The sequence below is a fragment of the Castor canadensis genome, chromosome 4 (genome assembly GCF_047511655.1).
Source record: "Castor canadensis chromosome 4, mCasCan1.hap1v2, whole genome shotgun sequence".
Classification (NCBI taxonomy): domain Eukaryota; kingdom Metazoa; phylum Chordata; class Mammalia; order Rodentia; family Castoridae; genus Castor; species Castor canadensis.
The window spans coordinates 74,574,172-74,581,723 of NC_133389.1; the positions used below are offsets into that span (position 1 = coordinate 74,574,172).

General features: G+C 46.1%; 1 non-coding gene across 1 annotated transcript; it reads left to right on the forward strand.

Moving 5' to 3' along the window:
- The first annotated feature begins 2,502 nt into the window (after nt 1–2,502).
- Nucleotides 2,503–2,669, forward strand: LOC141422737 (U1 spliceosomal RNA). The gene has a single exon (XR_012447484.1). It is a non-coding gene; the product is annotated as a U1 spliceosomal RNA (small nuclear RNA).
- The last annotated feature ends 4,883 nt before the right edge of the window (nt 2,670–7,552 follow it).

Consider the following 7,552-nt stretch of genomic DNA (forward strand, 5'->3'; position numbering starts at 1 on the left):
TTTTGTAGAAGCATGTCTCTTCATATACTATTTAAATGAATTCTTTGAAGCATCTGTTTAAATTGTTTTCTTCCTTGAAAAATTTTACCTTGCTTCTATCAGGATCAAAGGGTTATGAACATGCAACAAAATCAGAGGAATTATGCATGTGTTTTGGTCATAAAGGTATTAATTCTGTACTGACATCCCGGCTTCTAGTTTAGAATTTTCAGGAAAGGAAATTTTTATCATTTTAACCCAAATCCAGTGCCAAGGGGATTAAATTTTCTTGTAGTCTCCATGCATGGGAAAGGTTCTTTGTTTTGCTGTGTCTTGCTTTTGTGGTTTTCATCCTGCTGTATTCCTTCAAGGTCCAGTGTTTGCACAGGGTTCTTCCACCCAGGGTCCCCTGTGAGTGCTTGGTCTTTGTCTTCCCTCTCACAACAGAAGCTGAACCCCAGAGAAGCTAGCAGCCTCACTTATTTTTCCCTCTCTGAATTCATTCTTTTAAGTTTTATGCCCTACTCATTATTTTTTCCTTTCTCAGAGGAGAATTTATACTTGGAATGATTTACCACACTTTTTTGTTACTTCTTTTTTTTTCATTTGTTCACATGGGTATACACTGTTTGGGTCATTTCTCCACCCTGCCCCCCTTCCTCACCCTTCCCGCCCCCTCAGTTCCAGGCAGATCCTGTTCTGCCCTTATTGCTAATTTTGTTGAAGAAATGACATAAGCATAATAAGGAAGACAAAGCATTTTTGCTAGTTGAGTTAAGGATAGCTATACAGAGAGATTCCTACTATTGCTTCATTTTTTAAACGACAATTTTAAAACATTTTATAAAGCACTTCCATAATGCAAAATATATGTTTTTAGTCTCATAAAGAAGTCTACCTTTCAGTAATGCCTATCCCAAAGTTGGGCACTGTAGAAATCAGGCCATAAGCCCTTTGCTTGTGCTACAGGTAGAAGTAAGGAGGTCAGTATGTCAACATTCACATCCCAGACATATCAGCCCTCTCCTCTGCCATGAAGCTCTTCACATCCACGATGGCCGCCAGTACAACACTGATGGTGGTTTCCTGCTTCTCTTTTATTTGTTAAAAATGAAGACTTAATTACTATAACAGGACGTACATTCATATATCAAAGTTCAGAACATAAAAACAATATACGGTAAAAATTTTCCCACTCATTTTTCTATAAATATTCATTTCTCCTCTATTAAGCAAGCAACATTGGTTCAAATATAGATGATAGGAAGTTTCACATCTCTTAGTTCTAAGATTATTTTAAGAGGGAACAAGGATTTGTGAGCACTAAGGTTGTGCAGGGATGTCTCCCCAAACAGATACAAGGAAAGAAAGGGAGGCACGAGCACTGTGTGGCAAGTCTCAGAACAGTCACATGGTACGCAAACCATTCGTGATTTCACAGCCCACACTCCTCCTCTTTCCCACCTTGCCCATCCACCACCATGTACCAAAACAGAAGCTGCTAGTGCTGACCCCTGGCCTGGCCTTTAATTCAGCAAGAAATGGAAGGTAAATGAAACCCAGAACTTCTCTCCTCTTCTACATGTTGGCAAGGCACCCTCTTGGTAGACCTCCCCCAAACTGCTCCTGCTGTCCTACCGAGGCTCTGTCTGGGCAAGGGCACCCCTGTCAGGCTCAAAGCAAGACAGTGAAGGGAAGAAAGATGTCTGTCAAGCTGCATTAGGACGACTGCATGGAGTCATTAAAATTTCAGTGCAGAAAGCCAAGTGTTCATATTGACTTTCCCCTTCTACTTGCAGGGTCTCGTAGGAGGCTCGCTTCCTCCTGTCTAACCTGAAGGGTGGAATTGATCACAATTCCCTCCTGATAGCACTTTCCTCACAGGAAGGTAAATAATTGTGTCTGTGGACTGGGAGTGTGGCTCAACTGGTAGAGCGCCTGCCTAGCAAGTGCATGGCCCTGAGTTCAAACCCCAGTACCACCACTGAGAAAAGAAAAACAACTGAAAACAGAACTACCTTATGACCCTGCTATGTGACCACTCTGGCACACATATCTGAAGAAGTGTAAGTCACTATACCAGAGAGACACCTGCACACTCGTGTTTATCACAGCACTGCTTACAATAGCTAAGCTATGGAGTCAGCCTAGGTGCTCAACAACCTGCAAGTTGATAAAGAAAGTGTGGTACATATGCACCTTGGGGGATTATTTAGTTTAGTCAAGAAGAATGAAATTATGTCATTTGCAGGAAAATAAATAGAACTGGAAATCATGTTAAATGAAATAAGCCAGACTGAGAAAGACAAATATCACATGCTCTCTTTCATTTGTGAAATCTAGACCTAAGAGAAAAACCAAGAGAGGAATGACAGGAATGTAAAAGGGGGGAACTGTTTGGGGTAGGGACCAGCTGGAGGGGAAAGGGTGAAAGGTGAGAGTAAAGGGAGGGAGAATGTGATCAAAATACTTCATATACACCTGTGAAAATAAAATAATGAAGCCCAATAAAAGTGGGGGTTGATACTTATCTGGCAGGGGAGATACCATGATCACAGAGATGGTTTTCCCAGGGCGAGGCTTATCCATTGCACTCCAGATGTGCTGATGCCTGCGATTTCCCCAAATGTGAGAAACTCGACTGCATAATTTGTGGTAGTGGGGGACTGCTGCATTCCCGCTCTCCCCTGGGGGCGATAATGGGGTTGAGGGATAAGAGAGTAATAGAGGGTGAATCTATTCAAAGTCCATCATACGCATGTATAGAAATATCACAACAAAACCCCTTTGTATAGTTAATATATGCTAATAGATAAAGAGGAATAAAAGAACACCCACCTACTGGTCCTAGCAGGGATGGAATGTGACGTATATATGAGAGTTTTGTAAACTCTTCAGTGCTCTCATGGGCCAAAATTGACATTTCTGAACAACTGAAGCATTCCCGGGTTCCATTCAAGGACAACTCCTTGGAAGGCTCCTTGTGGGTCCTGGGGCCTTCTCGGACCTTGTAGGCCAACTACGGAGTGAGTCCTCTGCACTCAGCTTAACTCCTAAGAGTCAGAGACACTGCAATGGGAGGTGTGGATTATTAGTACTGCATCCTTGCAAGATCATGTCAGAATGAACATGGTGCTATGGTTTAAGTGTGGCCAGTCCCCTCCCAAGCTCATGTTGAAATTTGATTGCCTTTGTGGAAGAGGTGATTAGGTCACTAAGCAGGAGTAATGCATTTCTCAAAAGAGTGGTTGTTACAAAGCAGCCTGGCTTTCCTGCTATCTCTTCTGCAAGTCCCACTTCCCTTTCTGTTTTCCACCATGAAAGGAAGCAACATGAAGCCCTTGTGAGGACCTGAGCAGAGACCAGCACCATGTTCTTAGACTTCCAGCCTCTAGAACTGAGAGCCAAAGAAACTTCTTTCCTTTATATGTTACCCAGTCTCAGGTATTCTATTATACCAACAATAATAGCCAAAGACATTTGGGTAATGCTTATAAATGCCAGGCACAGCAAGGAAACCATGTAATGAGTGGGGAGGTACAGGCAGTACCAGGAAGTTCCTTCTGAGGCGTTGCATCTTCCCACTAAAGTTCCTGCCCACCACTGTCCTGTTTCAGTGCCCAGGCGGCCCCTGAGGATGTCACCTTTGTCTCTATCAGATCTGCCTCCGGCTAGAGTTCAAAGGGGAAGAAGGCAGGGTCAGAGGTCCACTGTCCTCAGAATGCCTCAGAGCCAGCTTGCAAGGCACCAAGGGAACATACCCTCTTCCTGATAGCTAACTGTGTATTGACCAGTATCACAGTATTCACTGTGGACATCATCCCTGTGAGCAGTCATGAGCTGTGGAGAGCAGGTAAGACAATGTAAATGAAAGCATTTCTCACCAGATCTCAATTTTGCATTTAAATGCAAATCAGCAATGAGCACTTTATGCCTGCATTGGCTTCAAACACGGTTATGTGTAAGAAGCATGGCTAACGCATGCGTTGTATGGCTGGAGAGGGCAAGCACACCTAAGCCACCTTTCCTTCCTTCCTCCCTCCTCCCTTCCTTCCCTCCCTCCCCCCCTTCCCTCCCTTCCCCCTTCCTCCCTTCTCTCCCTCCCTCCCTTCCTTCCTTCCTTCTTTCCTTCCTTCCTTTTTCCTCCCTCCCTTCCTTCCTACTATTGGGGTTTGAACTCCAGGCCTCCAGCTTGCTAGGCAAGCATTCGACCACTTGGGCCACACCCCAAGTCCTTTCACTTTGAGCTTCGTTTTCAGATAGGGCTCACACTTTTGCCCAGACTGACCTTGGACTGAGATCCTCCTACCTATACCTTCTGAGTATCTGGGATTATAGGCATGCACCACAATGCATAGCTTATTTTTGAGATAGTGCCTTACTAACTTTTGCCTGGACTAGCCTTGAACTTCAAACCTAACATCTATGCCTCCCTCATAGATAGGATTACAGACATGCTCCTCATCTATTCCATTTTGAGGATGTTACCAGAGAGGCACAGAAACCTCCTCAAGGGCACCCAGCAAATCCAAAGGAAGCAGGAGTCCAGTACTGGTTTGAAGGGTCCACAAGTCACAGTCTTCTGCTTTATCCAATAAAACGTGAGAGGGTGGAGGCTCAGAGAAGATAGCACAACTGATAAATGTTAGGACTGGATGCAGACCTTTGTGGTGCCAGACCCCAGGCCACACTGTCACTTGGGGCAGTAGAGGGCACAGTGGAGGGCAGTAGCCCGTGCTTAACACTCCTCTGCTGAAATCTGGACAGTTTTAAAATCCACTGGAAAATCTGCAACCCTGCCCCAGAGGCTGCCCAGGGGAAGTGTCTTTAGGCTGGGGACTTTTGTAGCCATCTTCTCCCAGCAGACCTCTGGCTGACCTGCACACAGATCCACCTCAAGTTCACATCACTTTCTCTCCCATGTGGCTCAGGACATCCCCTGTGTCTTGCTATGAAATTTGGGTCACCTGCAGTGACTAAAAGTTAAACTTGTGGTCACCGTGAGTATCTGTGAGCCATGTGAGGAGAGGTGAGGAGGATAGCAGGATGGGAAGGCAAGCCAGGTAGGGGTGGGCACGATGGGGCATCCAAACTGTCCTCATGCAGGCATGGACCTGAGGGAGGGGCACAGCTTGGTCCTTTTCCACTTGGTACCTAGTGAAGTGTCTAAGAAACCTCAGGACACACTTGGCAGAGAAATACTTCTTTACAAAGTCAACCAGATTTTCATAAGTGAAAAACGAAGACATTTCCAAATGTTGAGGGCCTAGACAGCAGAGAGGAGACAGAGCCAGCTGCAGAGATGGCAACCCCCATGCCAGCCCTGAGGCTGCTGTGACTCACCTCTCTCTTGCCCAGCACCATCAGAGCAAGACTGTTTCCCATGATAACATCTCCAAACCAAGCCAGCACACACCATCACCCTGCAGGCCTCTGAGCCACAGAGCCTCACCTGCTAGCAGAAGCAGCTACCTCTGCAGGATCACCATAGAGCCTGGACTGGAGGAGAACTTTCGCCCCACAGCACCACACTCCCCACAGCTCTGAGCCCCTCAGTCTAAGCATGAAGACATCCCCTCTGGAGACCCCAGGTGCTGCAACATCTGCTTGGCTGGTCCACAGCCCTCTTTTACTAGCAGGAGAAGCCTCAGACAGCCACCCAAAAGCTCCGAGCCTCTGTTTCCTCATCTGAGAAATGGGCACATGACCCCCACCTCCAAGAGTCTTCAGATAAGCTGACATGGGCACTGTGTGCAATGTTAAGTGACTCCCAATCACTACACCCACTTTTTCTCAGCATCTCTGGTGCTGCAGTTCCTAAGGTGGGTGCTAAGAAACAAAGACAGGAAGACCTGCAACTTTCAAAGAACTCCCCACCCACAGAGGAGTCAGAAAAGCACACAGCCATGTGGCACTAAATGCTAATGAAGTCCCAGGAGCACAGGTTGGGAGGCTCTGTGGAGCAGAAATACCACGTTAGTGCAGACAGTCTTGTAGTACTGCACCTGCCACAGGGCCCCATCACCTCTGGGTCTCCTTGCTCCCTAACATTTAGGAAGAGGTCGCCAGAGAGATGTCAAACACAGCCGGAAAGCTCACTCCCTATATCTAAGACTTTTGCAACTCTAAAAGACTGGCCAGTAAAGATTTATTTTCTGGTGAGTCCAGAAATATGACTAGAACTGTGTTTTCCTTTGGGCAAATGCCTTTGTGTGCTATAGGCTACCCAGCACCTTAGTGAAAGGCTGCTAATCAGGTGCCAGGGAAGAACACCACAGTTCCAATCTCTCCAGCTTCCAGAAGCTCCCTCTACTATTCCGTTTGGAAGGCTTCAAAGGTGCTTATGTACAGCAGGGAGATTCCGCTGCCTAGGTTCTCTGCATACAAACTTCTGAGATTATGTGCCTCCATTTTTATAGCATTTGTCCTTGAATGGATCATCATGAAATGCACAGCAGTGACCATTTCGAATGTCATAAATGATGGCATTCTTAGCCTGGAGAAGTAAGAAACCAAAGCAAGAGGCTTGCCACAGCCTTGGGAGAATAAATGCAGCTGCAAGACCTGGTGCCCAATCAGCTCTGTGACTAACTTGTGTGTGTGCCCATGTGTGCCTGTGTGTGTGTTTATTCATCTCACCACCTATATCAATGTCACCACGTACCAATGGTGATGATTCTCAAAACTGAGTTATTTTAAAGGAAGGATAGAAAATAACTCATAAATGAAATACAACTCATCTCTTGTCTTATGTGTAGATTAAAATGTATATATCTATTCTCTTTTAAAAGTATCATCAGTTGAACTATGTGCACTTTGAACCATTTTATCTGAAATAAAAATAAACAAGTGAGTCAGCATAGTAAGCCATTATTTGTGGCTCAGAGAAGGCTTGTGGGTTTGCTGTATTGAGGGATTAGGGTACCATCATTTCTCAGCTTTTGCTTGCCAACTGAACACCTCTGTCTTACAGACTTATAAGTGCAGAGACTGAGCCATAGTCCTCAAGGACAAACCTACATGGGCTGGATGTCTGGAAGCCAGGCTGATATCCCTCCCACACCTGAGAGATGTGGAAACATAAGAGTATCATGGTCAGGCTGCAGGGATCTCAGAAGGGACAGAACTTTGGTTTAGGGAAATGTGATTTCCTGCCAAAGTGTTCAATCTTCTTTTTTCTGGAAAGGCCTTGGGCACACCCTTATCCAGGAGTTGTCATCTGGCAGCACTCACTGGACAGCTATGATACACCAGGCACTGCTCTAAGTGCTAGAAATGTGGGATCAGGAAGCCCCTCACTGCCAGGGAGCTCCATCTGCTGCATCCTGCCAGACACCATGCTATTATTCCTTCCCCTACTTTCCAGAGTCCCTTTCGTCCCTCTGATTTGCCCCAGGGCTCACTTCTAGTTCAGCCTCCACTGGGGAGGCCACCTAGCCCAGCTTGTGCTCGTGTCAGTCCTCCACTTTCCTCCACACTTTGCTTACCCCTGCAATTCCAGGGCTGGCTCACTGACAGATGTGGTCTGTGCCAGAATCTACCCTGGCTGGACTGGCCACACACACCAACTCCC